A 19,912-nucleotide genomic window follows, 5' to 3' on the forward strand; every position below is an offset into this window, starting at 1 on the left:
TAAGAATAACTAAAATCACAAAAATTTGGTAACAGATGCATACATAAGTAAACTCTGACACAAGAAAGTGTGTGTGTGTGGGGGGGGTAAAAGTACAGAGTTTTTGTATTCAATTAAACTTAAGTTGTTATCAAATTTAAATAGATGGTTATAATTTTGCAAGAAGACCTATACACATCTCAAATAACATAGAGGAAAGAACTATAGTAAATACACAATAGATAAAGAGAGAGGAATCAAACTGTTAAAAAATAATCAAATAACAAAATAAGACAGCAAGAGAGGAATAAAGGAATTGCAAACAGACAAAAACAGTTAACAAAATGGCAATAGTAAATCCTCATTTATCAGAAATCACTTCAAATGGATTAAACTTCCCAATCAAAAGGCATTGAGTAGCTGAGTGGGTAAGATCCAGTGAAATGCTGTCCACAAGAAACTCACTTTAGATGTAAGGATAAACAGAGACTGAAAGTTAAGGCATTAAAAAAAAAGTATTCCATTCAAATGGTAAGTAAAAAAGAGCAGAGTTAGATATAATTATATAAAATGAAATAGACTTTAAGTCAAAACTGTTCCAAGAGTCAAAAGTCATTTTGTAGAGATAAATGGTTAATTCATATAAGAAGAAATAACAGTTTAAAAATATATATACTCAAGTTTATAGCACCTAAATATATGGACAAATATTTTCAGAGCTGAAGGAAGAAATTGCCAACAATACAAAAAATAGTAGGAGACTTCATAGTCCTACTTCTAATAATAGAACACCCAGTCAGAAAGTCAATGAGGTATTTGAGAAACACTATAAACTAAATGAACCTAATGGACATATGCAGAACTTCCCACCCAAGAGTAGCACATTCTTCTCATGTACACACAAAAAATCCTCAAAAAATACATCACGTTAGGTCACAAAATAAGTCTTAACAGATTTAAGAAGATTGAAATCATATTATGTGTCTTCTTAGAACACAGTGAAATGAAACTAGAAATCAGTAACAGAATGAAACAGGAAAATTTACAAACACATGGAAACTAAGCAACACACTCTTAAACAACAACTGGGTAACAGAGAAAATCAAAAGGGAATTTAAAAAATACTTTGAGACAAATTAAAATGAAAATACAACTTACCAAAACTTACGAGATGCAGCAAAAACTATTGACAGGTAAGTATATAGTATTAAATACCTACATTAGAAAAGATGGGGCGCCTGGGTGGCGCAGTCGGTTAAGCGTCCGACTTCAGCCAGGTCACGATCTCGTGGTCCGTGAGTTCGAGCCCCGCGTCGGGTTCTGGGCTGATGGCTCAGAGCCTGGAGCCTGTTTCCGATTCTGTGTCTCCCTCTCTCTCTGCCCCTCCCCCATTCATGCTCTGTCTCTCTCTGTCCCAAAAATAAATAAAAAACGTTGAAAAAAAAATTAAAAAAAAAAAAAAGATAAAATATCATCAATTAAACAACCTAACTTTATAATTCAAAGAACTAGAAAAAGAAGTAAAAACTAACAGAAGAAAATAATAAAGATTAATTAATTAATTAGTTATTTAATTTATTTATTAAAAAGAGAGATTAGAGAAAAAATAGAAAAATCAGTAAAATGGATTTTTATGAAAATATAAACAAAATGGACAAACTTTTAGCTAGACCAAGAAGAAAAGAGGGAAGACTTTAGTAAATAAAGTAAGAAATGAAACAGGAAATAATATAACTGATAACTGATAATAAATCATATTACTATTATGAACAATTATATGCCAACAAATTGGATAACCTAAATGAAATAAATGCCTCAAAACATACAACCTACTAAGAACTGAATCAAGAAGTAATAGAAAGCCTGAACAGACCAATAAAAAACAAGAGATTGAATCAGTTATCAAAAATCGTCTAACAAAGAAAAGCCCAAGACTAGATTGCTTCACAGCTAAATACTATCAAACATTCAAACAATTAATACAAACTCTTAAAGTCTTCAAAAAAATAGAATAAGAAGGAACACTTCCACATGCATTTTACAAAGTCAGAATGCTGATTCCAAGCCAGACAAAAACAAAAAAACAGAAACAAAAAAGCACCCCCCACAACATGCCAATATGTCTGATGCACAAAGATTAAAAAATCCTTGATAAAATAGGAACAAGCCAAATTCAATGATACACAAAAAGGATCATACAAATGACAGAGGGATTTATCCTGGGTTGCAAGGATGGTTCAATATATGAAAATCATTAATGTGATAATAAACCACGTTGACAGAATAAAATACAAAAACCACGTGATCGTGTCAATAGATGTAGAAAATTGTTTGACTAAATTAAAAATACTTTTTATGATTCAAAACCCTCAATAAAATAGGTATAAAAAGAACTTATCTCAACATAATAAAGGCCATATATGGAATATCTATAGGTAACATTATTATCAATGGGTAAAACAAAGATTTTCCCTTAAGATCCAAAAGAAGGCAAAGATGCCCATTCTTGATACTGCTATTCAACATAGTATTGGAAGTCCTAGCCACACAGTCAGGCAAGAAAAAGAAATGAAAGACACCCAAATTGAAAGGGAGGAGGTAATGTTATGTCTGTTAATGACATGATCATATATATAGAAAACCCTAAAGACTCAATGACAACAAAAAAAACCTATTAGAACTGATAAAGTCAGTCAAGTTGCAGGATATTAAATCTAAATGCAAATATCAGGGGCATTTTTATACACTGACAATGAACTAACTGAACAGGAAATCAAAAAAATTAAATGCTATATTTGCATTTACAACAATAACAAAAAATAAAATACTTAAGAATTAACCAAAGAAGTGAAAGAATTGTACACTGAAAATCATAAAATACTGATGAAAGTAATTTTAAAAGACACGATTAAATGGAAAGACATTCCATGTTCTGGATTGGATAATTAACATAGTTAAAATGGCCATACTAACTATAGCTTCTATAGATTCTATCCAATCTCTACCAAAATCTCAATGGCATTTTTTACAGAAATAGACAAAAAAAATCCTAAAATTCATATAGAACAACAAAAGATCCTGAAGAGCCAGAGCAGTCTTGACTAAATATGACAAACCTAAATATGACAAATATGGAGTCATCACACTTCATGACTTAATACTATATAGACATACCTCATTTTATTGCACTTTAGTTTAAAAGCAGCACAGATATTTGTGTTTCTTATAAATTGAAGATTTGTGAAAACCCTGAATCAAGTAAGTCTATCAGTGCCTTTTTTTCCAACAGTATTTACTCAGTTCATGTCTCTGTTTCACATTTAGGTAGTTCTCCCAATATTCCAAACTTTTCCTTTGTTATTTATTGTGGTGATCAGTGATCTTTGATGTTACTGTTTTAATTGTTTGGGGGCTCCATGAGCCATGCCTTATAGGACAGTGAATTTAAATGTGTGTATCTGACTGCCCCACCAACCATCTTTTTTGCCTGTCTTTCTCCCTCTCCTCAAGCCTACTTGCTCCCTAAGACAAAACAAATTTGAACTTAAATCAATTAATAGCCCTATACTGGGCTCAAGTGAAACAAAGTATTCAAGTGAAAGGAAGAATTGCCCATCTCTCACTTGAAATCAAAACCTAGAAAAGATGAAAGCTTAGTGAGGAAAGCAGGTCAAAAGCCAAGACAGGCTGAAAACTGAGCCTATTGTAGCAAATAGCCAAGTTATGAATGCAAATGAAAAGTTCTTGAAGGAAATTAAAAGTGCTACTTCATTGAATACACTATTGCTAGGAAAGCAAAACAGCCTTCTTGCTGATACAGAAAACGTTCTAGTGGTCTGATTAGAAGATAAAACCAGCCACAACATTTCATTTGGTTGAAGCCTAATCCAGAACAAGGCGATGCGAGGAAGGTGAAGAAGCTAGCAGAGGTTGGTTTATTAGGTTTAAGAAAAGAAGCTGTGTTCATAACAGAAAAGTACAAGGTGAAGCAGGAAGCGCTGATGTAGAAGGGGCAGCAAGTTCTCCAGAAGATCTAGCTAAGGTAATTAATGAAGGTGACTACAATAAACAACAGATTTCCAATGTAGATGACATAGCTTTATATTGGAATAAGATGCCTTCTTGGACTTTCATAGCTTGAGAGAAGTCAATAGCTGGCTTCAAAGCTTCAAAGGAAAGGCTGATTCTTGTTAGGGGCTTGTGAAGCTGGTGACTTTAACCTAGAGCCAATGCTCATTATTCTAGAAATCCCAGGGCCCTTAAGAATTATGATAAATCTATTCTGCCTGTGTTCTATAATGGAGCAACAAAGCCTGGATGACAGTGTATCTCTTTACAATATGGTTTACTGAATATTTTGAGCTCACTGTTGAGATCTAATGATCATAAAAAAAAAGATTCCTTTCAAAATATTATTGCTCCTTGACAATGTACCTGGTTACCTAAGAGCTCTGATGAAGATGGACAATGAGATTGTTGTTTTCATGCTTGCTAATACAACATCCAGTCTGCAGCCCATGAGTCAAAAAGTAATTTTGACTTTCAAGTCTTATTATTTAAGAAATATTTGTAAGGCTATAGTTGCCCACAGATAAGGATTCTACTGATGGATCTGGGCAGTAAATTGGAAACCTTCTGGAAAAGTCTCACCATTCTAGATCCCATTAAGAACATTTGTGAATCATGAGGTCAAAATATCAACTTTAACAAGAGTTTGGAAGAAGTTGATCCAGCCTTCATAAATGACTTTGAGTATTTTAAGACATAAGTTGAAGTGCAGATGTGGTAGAAATAGTAAGAGAAATCAGAAGTAGAGCCTGAAGATGTGACTGAAGTGTTAAAGTCTCATGATGACAGTAACAGATAAGCACTTGCTTCTTATGGACGAACCGAGAAAGTAATTTCTTGAGATGGCATCTATTCCTGATGAAGATGCTGTGAAGATTGTTGAAATGACAGAAAAGAATTTATAATGTTACATAGTTGATAAAGCAGCAGCAAGGTTTGAAAGAGTTGACTCCAATTCTGAAAAAAAAAATGTTTGTGAGTAAAATATTTTCAACGGTAGGTAGTCCATGTTACAGAGAAATCATTCATGAAAGGAAGTCAACTGATGCAGCAAACTTCATTGTTGTTATTTTATGAAATTGTTACAGCCTCCCCAACCTTAGCAACTATCACCCTATCAGTCAGCAGGCATCAACACTGAGAAAAGACCCCCCACCTGCAAGAAGATTGTGACTCACTGAAAGCTCAGATTATGGTTAGTATGACTTTAGCCACTAAAGTATTTTTTTAAGCTTATTTATTTTGAGAGAGATAGTGCGAGCTAGGAAGGGGCAGAGAGAGGCAGAGAGCAAATCCCAAGCAGTTCACACTTTAAGCACAGAGCCAGATGCAGGGCTCAGTCCCACAAACCATGAGATCATGCCCGGAGTGGAAATCCAGAGTTGGACGTTTAACCAACTAGCCACCCAGGCGGTCCACCAATGAAGTATTTTTAACTAAGGTGTGTACATTGTGTTTTGACATAATGCTGTTGCATGCTTAATAGACTACAGTATTGTGTAAACATAATTTTTATGTTCATTGGGAAACCAAAAAAAGATTATTGACTCATTTTATTGCCTCAATCTGGAACCAAATTTGCAGTATCTCCAGGGTACGCCTATGTTACAAAGCTATTGTAATCAAAACATGATAACAGCATAAAAGAAGACATGTAGACTAATGGAACAGAGCACCCAGAAATAAACCCACACATTTATGGTCAACTAATCTATAACATATAATAACACATAAAATATAGTCTGTTTAATAAATGATATTTCAAAAAGATGGATATACACATGCAAAAAGAATGAAATTGGATCCCTATATTACACCATACACACAAAAAAACAACTTAAAACATATTAAAGACTTATATTTAAAGACTCCTGAAGAAAACAGAGCAAAACCTTCTAGACATTGATCTTGGTAATAATTTTTTGGTTATGACACCAAGTGCATGGGCAACAAAAGCAAAAATAGACAACTGGGATTACATCAACCAAAAAAGCTTTTCCACAGCAAAGAAAATAATCAATAGAATGGAAAGGTAACCTGTGGAATGGGAAAAATATTTCCAAACCATCCAAATTATATAAATAACTCATACAACCCAATACCCAAAATACAAATAACCTAGTTGAAAAATGAGTTAAAGACCTAAATAGACACTTTCAAAGAAGAAATCCAAGTGGCCAGCTGGTACATGAAAAGCCATGCAACTTTTCTAATCTTTAAGGGAATGCAAATGAAACCAAAATGAAATATCACTTCAAAGCTGTTAGAATGGCTATTATCAAAAAGACAAAAAATAACAAGTGTTGGGGAGGATGTGAAGAAAGGGTAAGCCCTGTACAGTGTTAATTGAAAAGTAAATTAGTACTGCTGTTACAGAAAATAGATGGAGCATCCTCAAAAAAATTTAGTGTAGAACTATGTGATCTAGGAATCCCAATTCTGGATATAACCAAAGGAGCTGATAACCAAATTACAAAGGGATATGTGCATTTTATGTTAACTGCCATATTATTCGTAATAGCCAGATGTGGAAACAACCTAAATGTCCTTTGATGGATGAGAAGCAAAAGTTGCTATATACATGCAATGGAATATTATTCAGCATTACAAAAGAAGGAAATCCTGCCGTTTGTGACAGGATAAACAGGGAGGACATTATAGTAAGTGAATAAACCAGACACAGAAAAACAAATACTACATAATTTCATTTAAATATGGAATCTAAAAAAGTTGAACTCATAAAAGGGAGTTCATTATATGTCAAAACAGGGAGGACATTATACTAAGTGAATAAACCAGACACAGAAAAACAAATACTACATAATTTCATTTAAATATGGAATCTAAAAAAGTTAAACTCATAAAAGCAGAAAGTAAAATGGTGGCTAACAGAGGCTGGGGGATGGGAAAAAACAAAAGTTCAGTTATGTGGGATTAAAAATTTTTGGATCTAATGTACAACATGGTGATGAAAGTTAGCAATATTGTTATGTATACTTGACATTTGCTAAGAGGCTATATCTTAAATCTTCTTAACACACACACCCACATACTGTCACATGGTAATGATATGGAGATGATAGACACATTAATCACCTGATTGTGGTGCTCATTTCACAATGGATATGTATACTAAAACATCAAACAGTATACTTTTTTTTTGCTTTGAAGTTTACTTAGTTTTATGTTGTTGTTTTTTAATTTTTTTTTTTAATATGTGAAATTTATTGTCAAATTGGTTTCCATACAACACCCAGTGCTCATCCCAAAATGTGCCCTCCTCAATACCCATCACCCACCTTCCCCTCCCTCCCACCCCCCATCAACCCTCAGTTTGTTCTCAGTTTTTAACAGTCTCTTATGCTTTGGCTCTCTCCCACTCTAACCTCTATTTTTTTTTCCTTCCCTTCCCCCATGGGTTTCTGTTAAGTTTCTTAGGATCCACGTAAGAGTGAAACCATATGGTATCTGTCTGTCTCTGTATGGCTTATTTCACTTAGCATCACACTCTCCAGTTCCATCCATGTTGCTACAAAAGGCCATATTTCATTCTTTCTCATTGCCACATAGTATTCCATTGTGTATGTAAACCACAATTTCTTTATCCATTCATCAGTTGATGGACATTTAGGCTCTTTCCATAATTTGGCTATTGTTGAGAGTGCTGCTATAAACATTGGGGTACAAGTGCTCCTATGCATCAGTACTCCTGTATCCCTTGGATAAATTCCTAGCAGTGCTATTGCTGGGTCATAGGGTAGGTCTATTTTTAATTTTCTGAGGAAACTCCACACTGCTTTCCAGAGCGGCTGCACCAATTTGCATTCCCACCAACAGTGCAAGAGGGTTCCCGTTTCTCCACATCCTCTCCAGCATCTATAGTCTCCTGATTTGTTCATTTTGGCCACTCTGACTGGTGTGAGGTGATACCTGAGTGTGGTTTTGATTTGTATTTCCCTGATATGGAGCGACATTGAACATCTTTTCATGTGCCTATTGGCCATCTGGATGACTTCTTTAGAGAAGTGTCTTTTCATGTTTTCTGCCCATTTCTTCACTGGGTTATTTGTTTTTCGGGTGTGGAGTTTGGTGAGCTCTTTATAGATTTTGGATACTAGCCCTTTGTCCGATATGTCATTTGCAAATATCTTTTCCCATTCCGTTGGTTGCCTTTTAGTTTTGTTGCTTGTTTCCTTTGCTGTGCAGAAGCTTTTTATCTTCATAAGGTCCCAGTAATTCACTTTTGCTTTTAATTCCCTTGCCTTTGGGGATGTGTCGAGTAAGAGATTGCTACGGCTGAGGTCAGAGAGGTCTTTTCCTGCTTTCTCCTCTAAGGTTTTGATGGTTTCCTGTCTCACATTCAGGTCCTTTATCCATTTTGAGTTTATTTTTGTGAATGGTGTGAGAAAGTGGTCTAGTTTTAACCTTCTGCATGTTGCTGTCCAGTTCTCCCAGCACCATTTGTTAAAGAGGCTGTCTTTTTTCCATTGGATGTTCTTTCCTGCTTTGTCAAAGATGAGTTGGCCATACGTTTGTGGGTCCAATTCTGGGGTTTCTATTCTATTCCATTGGTCTGTGTGTCTGTTTTGGTGCCAATACCATGCTGTCTTGATGATGACAGCTTTGTAGTAGAGGCTAAAGTCTGGGATTGTGATGCCTCCTGCTTTGGTCTTCTTCTTCAAAATTCCTTTGGCTATTCGGGGCCTTTTGTGGTTCCATATGAATTTTAGGATTGCTTGTTCTAGTTTGGAGAAGAATGCTGGTGCAATTTTGATTGGGATTGCATTGAATGTGTAGATAGCTTTGGGTAGTATTGACATTTTGACAATATTTATTCTTCCAATCCATGAGCAGGGAATGTCTTTCCATTTCTTTATATCTTCTTCAATTACCTTCATAAGCTTTCTATAGTTTTCAGCATACAGATCTTTTACATCTTTGGTTAGATTTATTCCTAGGTATTTTATGCTTCTTGGTGCAATTGTGAATGGGATCAGTTTCTTTATTTGTCTTTCTGTTGCCTCATTGTTAGTGAATAAGAATGCAACTGATTTCTGTACATTGATTTTGTATGCTGCAACTTTGCTGAATTCATGTATCAGTTCTAGCAGACTTTTGGTGGAGTTTATCGGATTTTCCATGTATAATATCATGTCATCTGCAAAAAGTGAAAGCTTGACTTCATCTTTGCCAATTTTTATGCCTTTGATTTCCTTTTGTTGTCTGATTGATGATGCTAGAACTTCCAACACTATGTTAAACAACAGCGGTGAGAGTGGGCATCCCTGTCGTGTTCCTGATCTCAGGGAAAAAGCTCTCAGTTTTTCCCCGTTGAGGATGATGATAGCTGTGGGCTTTTCATAATGGCTTTTATGATCTTTAAGTATGTTCCTTCTATCCCGACTTTCTCAAGGGTTTTTATTAAGAAAGGGTGCTGGATTTTGTCAAAGGCCTTTTCTGCATCGATTGACAGGATCATATGGTTCTTAACTTTTCTTTTGTTAATGTGATGTATCACGTGGATTGATTTGCGAATGTTGAACCAGCCCTGCACCCCAGGAATGAATCCCACTTGATCATGGTGAATAATTCTTTTTATATGCTGTTGAATTCGATTTGCTAGTATCTTATTGAGAATTTTTGCATCCATATTCATCAGGGATATTGGCCTGTAGTTCTCTTTTTTTACTGGGTCTCTGTCTGGTTTAGGAATCAAAGTAATACTGGCTTCATAGAATGAGTCTGGAAGTTTTCCTTCCCTTTCTATTTCTTGGAATAGCTTGAGAAGGATAGGTATTATCTCTGCTTTAAACGTCTGGTAGAACTCCCCTGGGAAGTCATCTGGTCCTGGACTCTTATTTGTTGGGAGATTTTTGATAACCGATTCGATTTCTTCGCTGGTTATGGGTCTGTTCAAGCTTTCTATTTCCTCCTGATTGAGTTTTGGAAGCGTGTGGGTGTTCAGGAATTTGTCCATTTCTTGCAGGTTGTCCAATTTGTTGGCATATAATTTTTCATAGTATTCCCTGATAATTGTTTGTATCTCTGAGGGATTGGTTGTAATAATTCCATTTTCATTCATGATTTTATCTATTTGGGTCATCTCCCTTTTCTTTTTGAGAAGCCTGGCTAGAGGTTTGTCAATTTTGTTTATTTTTTCAAAAAACCAACTCTTGGTTTCGTTGATCTGCTCTACAGTTTTTTTAGATTCTATATTGTTTATTTCTGCTCTGATCTTTATTATTTCTCTTCTTCTGCTGGGTTTAGGCTGCCTTTGCTGTTCTGCTTCTAGTTCCTTTAGGTGTGCTGTTAGATTTTGTATTTGGGATTTTTCTTGTTTCTTGAGATAGGCCTGGATGGCAATGTATTTTCCTCTCAGGACTGCCTTCGCTGCATCCCAAAGCGTTTGGATTGTTGTATTTTCATTTTCGTTTGTTTCCATATATGTTTTAATTTCTTCTCTAATTGCCTGGTTGACCCACTCATTCGTTAGTAGGGTGTTCTTTAACCTCCATGCTTTTGGAGGTTTTCCAGACTTTTTTCTGTGGTTGATTTCAAGCTTCATAGCATTATGGTCTGAAAGTATGCATGGTATAATTTCAATTCTTGTAAACTTATGAAGGGCTGTTTTGTGACCCAGTATATGATCTATCTTGGAGAATGTTCCATGTGCACTCGAGAAGAAAGTATATTCTGTTGCTTTGGGATGCAGAGTTCTAAATATATCTGTCAAGTCCATCTAATCCAATGTCTCATTCAGGGTCCTTGTGTCTTTACTGACCGTGTGTCTAGATGATCTATCCATTTCTGTAAGTGGGGTGTTAAAGTCCCCTGCAATGACCACATTCTTATCAATAAGGTTGCTTATGTTTATGAGTAATTGTTTTATATATTTGGGGGCTCCGGTATTTGGTGCATAGACATTTGTAATTGTTAGCTCTTCCTGATGGATAGACCCTGTAATTATTATATAATGCCCTTCTTCATCTCTTGTTACAGCCCTTAATTTAAAGTCTAGTTTGTCTGATATAAGTATGGCTACTCCAGCTTTCTTTTGGCTTCCAGTAGCATGATCTAAAGGTGTCCTCAGATCTAAAATGAGTCTCTTGTAGACAGCAAATAGATGGGTCTTGTTTTTTTATCCATTCTGATACCCTATGTCTTTTGGTTGGCGCATTTAATCCATTTACATTCAATGTTATTATAGAAAGATACGGGTTTAGAGTCATTGTGATATCTGTATGTTTTATGCTTGTAGTGATGTCTCTTGTACTTTGTCTCACAGGATCCCCCTTAGGATCTCTTGTAGGGCTGGTTTAGTGGTGACAAATTCCTTCAGTTTTTGTTTGTTTGGGAAGACCTTTATCTCTCCTTCTATTCTAAATGACAGACTTGCTGGATAAAGGATTCTCAGCTGCATATTTTTCCTGTTTAGCACACTGAAAATATCGTGCCAATCCTTTCTGGCCTGCCAAGTTTCAAAAGAGAGATCAGTCATGAGTCTTATAGGTCTCCCTTTATATGTGAGGGCACGTTTATCCCTTGCTGCTTTCAGAATTTTCTCTTTATCCTTGTATTTTGCCAGTTTCATTATGATATATCATGCAGAAGATTGATTCAAGTTACGTCTGAAGGGTGTTCTCTGTGCCTCTTGGATTTCAATGCCTTTTTCCTTCCCCAGTTCAGGGAAGTTCTCAGCTATGATTTCTTCAAGTACCCCTTCAGCACCTTTCCCTCTCTCTTCCTCCTCTGGGATACCAATTATGCGTATATTATTTCTTTTTAGTGTATCACTTAGTTCTCTAATTTTCCCCTCATACTCCTGGATTTTTTTTATCTCTCTTTCTCTCAGCTTCCTCTTTTTCCATAACTTTATCTTCTAGTTCACCTATTCTCTCCTCTGCCTCTTCAAGCCAAGCTGTCGTCGTTTCCATTTTGTTTTGCATTTCGTTTAAAGCACCTTTCAGCTCCTCGTGACTGTTCCTTAGTCCCTTGATCTCTGTAGCAAGAGATTCTCTGCTGTCCTGTATGCTGTTTTCAAGCCCAGCGATTAATTTTATGACTATTATTCTAAATTCACTTTCTGTTATATTATAAATCCTTTTTGATCAGCTCATTAGCTGTTGTTATTTCCTGGAGATTCTTCTGAGTGGAATTCTTCCGTTTGGTCATTTTGGATAGTCCCTGGTGTGATGAGGACCTGCAGGGCACTTCCCCTGTACTGTGGTGTATAACTGGAGTTGGTGGGCGGGGCCGAAGTCAATCCTGATGTCTGCCCCCAGCCCACCGCTGGGGCCAGAGTCAGACTGGTGTGTGCCTTCTCTTCCCCTCTCCTAGGGGCGGGATTCACTGTGGGGTGGCGTGGCCTGTCTGGGCTACTTGCACACTGCCAGGGTTGTGGTGCTGGGGATCTGGCGTATTAGCTGGGGTGGGTAGGCAAGGTTCACGGGGGCAGGAGGGGCAGTCTTAGCTCGCTTCTCCTTAGGTGGTCCACTTCAGGAGGGGCCCTGTGGCAGCGGGAGGGAGTCAGATCCGCTGCCGGAGGTTTGGCTCCCCAGAAGCACAGAGTTGGGTGTTTGTGCAGAGCGAGCAAGTTCCTGGCAGGAACTGGTTTCCTTTGGGATTTTGGCTGGGGGGATGGGCAGGGGAGATGGCGCTGGTGAGTGCCTTTGTTCCCCACCAAACTGAGCTCTGTCATCCAGGGGCTCAGCAGCTCTCCCTCCCTTTGTCCTCCAGCCTTCCCGCTTTCCGAGCAGAGCTGTTAACTTATGACCTCCCAAACGCTAAGTCGAGCTTGCTGTCAGAACACACTCTTTTCGTCAGGCCCCTCCGCTTTTGCAAGCCAGACTCGGGGGCTCTGCTTGGCCAGCGAGCTCCCCCTCCGCCCCGGCTCCCTCCCGCCAGTCCGTGAAGCGTGCACCACCTCACCGCCCTTCCTACCCTCTTCCGTGGGCCTCTCATCTGCGCTTGGCCCCGGAGACTCCGTTCTGCTAATCCTCTGGCGGTTTTCTGGGTTATTTAGGCAGGTGTAGGTGGAATCTAAGTGATCATCAGGACGCGCGGTGAGCCCAGCATCCTCCTACGCCACCATCTTCTTCGGGACTCAAATAGTATACCTTAAATATACATGGTTTTTACAATACTACACCTTAAAAATATATAATTTTTATAAGTCAATGATACATCAGTAAAACTATCAAAAATCCATGGCCTATAGATATGTACCCTCTATATCTAAAATATTTTAGAATTAATATAATTTGAATATTGTGTATTTAACAGACATTTTATTCTCATCTAAAGTTATTTGTGTTCATAAAATTTTATTTGGGTCAACTGATAAGCAGATGATGATATATGGGATGTTTCAAATTCAGTTTATTTTGTATTGAATTGTATATAAGCATACAAAAAAGAGACTTGTTAAAGAAATAGAATTAAATAAGTGTTAGAACACTAGCTATCTGTCAAAATGGATGTGCAAGTGCATCCTGTAGGAAAGTGGCGTTGCACATCACCTAAGCCAAAATAGAGGGTTCTTGCTGCATGTAGGTCTTGAAATAACAAATTGCAGTTGAAAGAGAAATGAATGTGTATCTTCAGAAAACACAGAGAAGGCTAACATGCTGGAGTAAAGCACATATTAATATTCAAAAATAAAGTTGGTTAGGTTAAATGGAGTTAGGCTTTGAAGACTTTTTTTCATTATTAAAAATTTTAGACATTTACAAAAGTAGGGTGAAGAGATTAATTATCAGCGTAGGGCCCATCTTGTTCCCCCACCTATAATCCCTGGATTATTTTGAGGCAAATATGAGCCATCATATAACTTCATATATAAATAATTCAGTATGTTTCTCTAAGAGATAACTAGCTTTCATCCTTTCTAAAAACCATAACATATTATCACACCTAAAAATAATAGTAATTCTTTCATAATAAAACATCCAATCAGTGCTATGAAGAATGTTAATGTAGAAATGGGATTCAGAGTTTATCATGTAGGCATTGAAGAATCACAGGCATTTTTATTATCCTGGGGAAGAATTCTATGAGATAGTATTTCTAGATGGTAAGTGGGAAAAGTGACAGGACAAAAATAACTAGAAACATATGGACTTTCAAGAAATGCCTATAATAATTATTTGATTATGTTCTGTCTAATATAGACAGAATATATTCAATACATAGCAGAAAATAAATTTGTGTGTATTCACAAGTGTTAAATATTAGCTGAGCATTTATTATATATCAAGCACAATTTTCTGTGATGGATTAAGAATATATGTTATGGAATGAGACAGAAATGACACTTATTCTTTGGTATATTATATTGTTGAGGTAGAAAATATAATATTTTCCAAAATATTTCCAAAGCATTTCCAAAAATGCTACCTACAAAATTAAAAGTTGATAAATGAGTAGTGAGTGGTACAGATATATATTTTAGAATGAATGAGCACAATAGGATACTGTGAGATGGTGACAGCTTAGCTGAAACCTGAGTAGTAAGAAGACGCCAGCCTTGGAAGATCTCAAGACCTTCCCCCAGCAAGTCTTACAGAGTTGTCTAGAGAGAACAACAAATAGAAAAATCACTGAGACAGATATGATCTTGACCTGTGCAATGAGGATATGTGACAAGTGAGTGAAGAGCAGCCAGGCAAGAAGATAATAGGGCCTTGTAGAAATCTGGATTCTATGTTGTGTTCGATGGAATGATATTGAAGGGTTTTGAGCATGTAAATAACTTGAACTAATTTATATGTTATAATTATAACACTGGCCGTGGTGGGAAGAACTGAATGAGACTGAAGTCTGGGATACCAGTAATAAGGCTTCATCCTTCAGGGTGCCTGGGTGGCTCAGTTGGTTAAGCATCCAATTCTTGATCTCAGCTCAGGTCTTGATCTCACAGTTGTGAGATCACAATTGCTCTGCCCTCGACACGAAGCCTACTTTAAAAAAACAAAACAAAACAAAACCTTCATCCTTCTTCAGGATTATTTATACATAAAACAGTGAAAGGAAACCAGCCAAAATCAATCAATCTGTTAATTTAGCAATTTTTTATTTTAATATTTCCGTTAATGAATCTGTGATGACAGTGACTGAAAGAATAAATGACTAGAACTAGACTTTACTTACTTTCTGAAAATTGAAAGTATGTGTATGCAAAAGAAAAATTTATGATGTGTGGATATTTACATTATGATGTGTTGACATTGTATTTGTATTATGAAATCTGATTTTATCACAATAACAATGAAACAATAGAGAAGAGCTAAAATATTCTCTGATTAGGAAACAAACAAACAATGAGTAGTACAAATAATATTTTGATATACTTTGAATGGAATGTCAATAAAAATACTATATATAAAAACTTGTGAACTACATTTAAATCTGTACTTAATGGAAAACTTAGCTTTAAAAATCATTTTTTAAGAAATAGGAGAAAATAGAATGATTAAAAATGTAGTAAACCTTTTGAACACCAAAGACAGCAATACAACTTTAAACATTTATGAGAGAGGCACCTGGGTTGCTCACTCAGTCAAGCATCTGACTTTGGCTCAGGTCATGATCTCATGGTGGGTTGGAGCCTTGGTTCATGGATTCAAGCCCCACGTCGGGCTCTGTGCTGACAGCTGGGAATCTGGAGCCTGCTTCAGATTCTGTGTCTCCCTCTCTCTTTGCCCCTCCCCTGCTCATGCTCTCTCTCTGTCTCAAAAATAAATAACCATTAAAAAATTAATAAAATTTATAAGAGAAACTACTGTCAAAGGAGCAAAAATAAGACTGACAGAAATAGTAGAAGCCAGAAAAATCACAAAATTGTATTTTAAAAACAACTAAAGAAATAATAATTGTCAACTTGGTCATTGAAATACATCCTTCAAAAATGAACATGAAATAAAGACATTTTTGCTCTACTTTCCCCCCAGCAATGAGTTCTTACCTAAGCTGTGGGAACAGTAGGGATTCTTGCTTTCCCCGCCAACAATTTGGGTCTTGTGCTCCCTATGAGCAATGAGCGTAAGCAGTGATGTCTTTTGCCTCTCTCACAGCAGTGATCATGCTGTAACTGCATGCTTGACACTGAGCAAGACTTTCTCCCATTTTCATATGCATCATGGTAGAGATCCATGGAAAGCTGAGTGTGAGTGTGTGTGACCTCAGTCCATGTCTGGGGCACCCTGGGGTTCTGTATGTTGTCCTACACCTAGACTCTAGAAATAAATTACAATTTCAGCTTATTTTTCCTTACTCAGTTGTATGGCGACTATAGCTCTTCTATGCTTTGCCACAGAAGAGCTAATCTGTGCTTTCTGTCTTTTCTCAAAGGGACCTGACCTCTGTGGAATTCATGCTTTTTGCTTCTGTGTGATTACCTCTCTCACAAGGTCAAAAAACCTTATTTTATAGTTGATCTGGATTTTTAGAGTGGGATTCATTCTCTTTCAGTCCTCTCTAAAGATATTTTTAAATAAACAGAAAATGTAAGGATTCATCATTATTAGACCTAAAGCAAAGAAGATAATAGAATGTGTTCCTTCAAACAGAAAGAAAATAATTCTAGATAGAATCTCAAATATCAAGAAGTAATGATAACAAATAGTAAAGGCAAATATATGGATAAATTTAAATGAATTTTGACTTCTCTAGAAACATTAATGACTTATGAATTTAAAATATTTTCAGGGGCGCCTGGGTGGCACAGTCGGTTAAGCGTCCAACTTTAGCCAGGTCACAATCTCGTGGTCCGTGAGTTCCAGCCCTGCGTCAGGCTCTGGGCTGATGGCTCAGAGCCTGGAGCCTATTTCCGATTCTGTGTCTCCCTCTCTCTCTGCCCCTCCCCCGTTCATGCTCTGTCTCTCTCTGTCCCAAAAATAAATAAACGTTGAAAAAATAAAATAAAATAAAATATCTTCAAAGGTAAAGTACATTATGACAAAGGTACAAAAGTAAGAAGGAGGAAGATAGTAATAGAGTTAAAACATTTTAAAATCCTTGCATTTTTCTGGAGGAAATAAGGGGCTAATTTATGTAGTCATGGATATTCATCTATAAATGCATGCCTGGGTGCATGTTATAATCTCTAGGATAACTATAAAGGAAATATGAGATTAATAATAGAATAACTGAATCAAAAATAAACATCCAATTCAAAATAAACTATGAAATGAGAGACAAGCAAACATAAGATAGCAATTACAAACAGAAAGCAAATGGTAAAATGGAAGACCAAAATCAATGTATAGCAGTAAAGATGAGTATTTCATAACAATTAAAGACTAATTTACCAAGAAGATGTATGAATTCAAAATGCATATGTATGTAATAGCTTATTCTTAAAATATGCAAAAATAAGGGGATTTGAAATTAAAAAAGACAATGTCACACATTTAGTGAGAAATTTTAATAATTGGAAACTGATAAAATAAGCAAAAAAATCATTAAGCATATAGAAGATTGAGCAAGCAGAGAGACAAATAGCAGATAGACATCTTTTTATATTTATTTTAAAGTTTTAATTTATTTATTTTAATGTTTTATTTATTTTTGGGAGAGAGAGAGAGAGAGAGTGTGCGTGTGAGCAGCGGAGGGGCAGAGAGAGAGGGAGACACAGAATCTGAAGCAGGCTCCAGGCTCTGAGCTGTCATCACAGAGCCCAATGTGGGCCTCAAACTCACAGACCACAAGATCATGACCTGAGCTGAATTCAGATGCTTAACTGACTGAGCCACCCAGGTGCCCTAATTTTAATATATTTTTAACTGAAGTAGAGTTGACATACAATAATTACATTTTCAGGTGTACAGCATATTCAACATTTATATACATTATGACATGCTCACCATGATAAGTATAGGTACCATCTGTAGCCATACAAATTTATTACAATATTATTGACTATTTCCTATGCTGTATTTTATATCCCATGACTTATTTATTTTATCATTGGAAGCTTGTACCTCTTAATCTCTTTCCCTTATTTCACCCATCTCCCCATCCCCACTTCCCTCTGGCAACCACCTGTTGGTTTCCTGAATCTATGAGTCTATTTCTGTTTTGTTGGTTCATTTGTTTTGTTTTTTTTAGATTACACATAGGAGTGAAATCATACAGAAGTTATCTTTTTTTTTCTCTGACTTACTTTGCTTGGTATAATACCCGCTAGGTCCATCCATGTTGTCACAAAGGACAAGAGTTTAATCTTTTTTATGGATAATATTCATACACACACACACACACACATATACTACATATTCTTTATTCATTCATCTACCATTGGACATGGTTTCTTCTGTATCTTGGCTACTATAAATATTGCTACAAATAAGCATAGGGATGCATATATTTTTTCACATTTTTTGTTTTCTTTGGATAAATACCCAGAAGTGGAATTGGTGGGTTTTATGGGTTTTTATTGTTTTCATTATTGGAAGAAGCTCCATACTGTTTTCCATTATTGCTGCACCAATTTACATTCCCAGCAGCAGCACATGAGGGTTGCCTTTTCTCCACATCCTCACTGACACTTGTTATTTCTTGTCTTTTTGATACTAGCAATTCTGACTGGTGTATCTCATTGTGGTTTTGATCTGCTTTTCTCTGATGATTATCAACGTTGAACAACTTTTCATGTGTCTATTGGCTATCTGTATGTCTTTTTTTGGAAAAAAGTCTACCATGTTCTCTGCCCATATTTAAATTGTATTATTTGTTTTTTTGGTCTTGAGTTGGAGGAGTTCTTTCTATATTTTGGATATTAACCCCTTATTATTATAGGTATTATTTGCAAATACCTACTCCCATTTAGTAGGTTGCCTTTTGGTTTTGTTGATGATTTCCTTTGTTGTGAAAAAGCTTTTTAGTTGATGGGTTTCAGTTGCTTATTTTTGTTTTCGTTGCTTTTGCCTGAGAAGACAGATCCCCGAAAGAAGATATTGCTAAAACTGATGTCTGAGAGTTTACTGCCTATGTTTTCTTTTTGGAGTTTTATGGTTTCAGGTCTTACACTTAGGTTTTTAATCTATTTTGAGTTTATTTTTGTATATGGTGTAAGAAAGTCATCCAGTTTCATTCTTTTTCATTCAGCTATGAAGTTTTTCCAGCGCCATTTACTGAAGAGACTGTTTTTTCCCTGTTGTATATTCTTGCCTCATTTGTTGTAGATTAATTGATAATGGGAGCATGGGTTTATTTCTGGGATCTCTATCCCATTCCATTGATCTGTGTCTATTTTGTGCATTTGATCCATTTGTCCATTTGATCTGTATTTTATTGATCTGTGCCAATTCCATACTGTTTTGATTACTTTAGCTTTGTAGTATATAAAAGTGTACATGAAACATTTGTAAAAATTAACCTTCAGCCAGGGAACAATAGATGTGTCAACATATTTCAAAAGAGTGAAATCATACAGAGTATGTTCTCTACCACAGTAGAATTAAGCTATAAATAAGTAGTTACCAAAACTTACCACATGCTTGATAATTAACCAAAACATTTCAAAATAATCATAGTGTTAAAGATCAGGAGAGTTTTTGTTATTTTATCAATAGAATTTCTATTCTCAAACTTCAAATGAAAAATAAAAGTATGTGTATAAGGGGCACCTGGGTGGCTCAATCGGATAAGCATCTCTCTGACTCTTCGGTTTGCTTCAGGTCATGATCTCACATCATGGGTTCAAGCGTGGCATCAGGCTCCATGCTGACAGTGCAGAGCCTGCTTGGTATTCTCCTCTTCATCTTTCCCTCCCTCTTCTCTTTCTCTCTCACTCTCAAAATGGATAAATAAACTTGAAAAAAGTATATGTATAAAAATAGTAACATTTAAATAGACTAAAGGAAAA

This window comes from Prionailurus viverrinus, chromosome B1 (genome assembly GCF_022837055.1).
Source record: "Prionailurus viverrinus isolate Anna chromosome B1, UM_Priviv_1.0, whole genome shotgun sequence".
NCBI classification, from domain to species: Eukaryota; Metazoa; Chordata; class Mammalia; order Carnivora; family Felidae; genus Prionailurus; species Prionailurus viverrinus.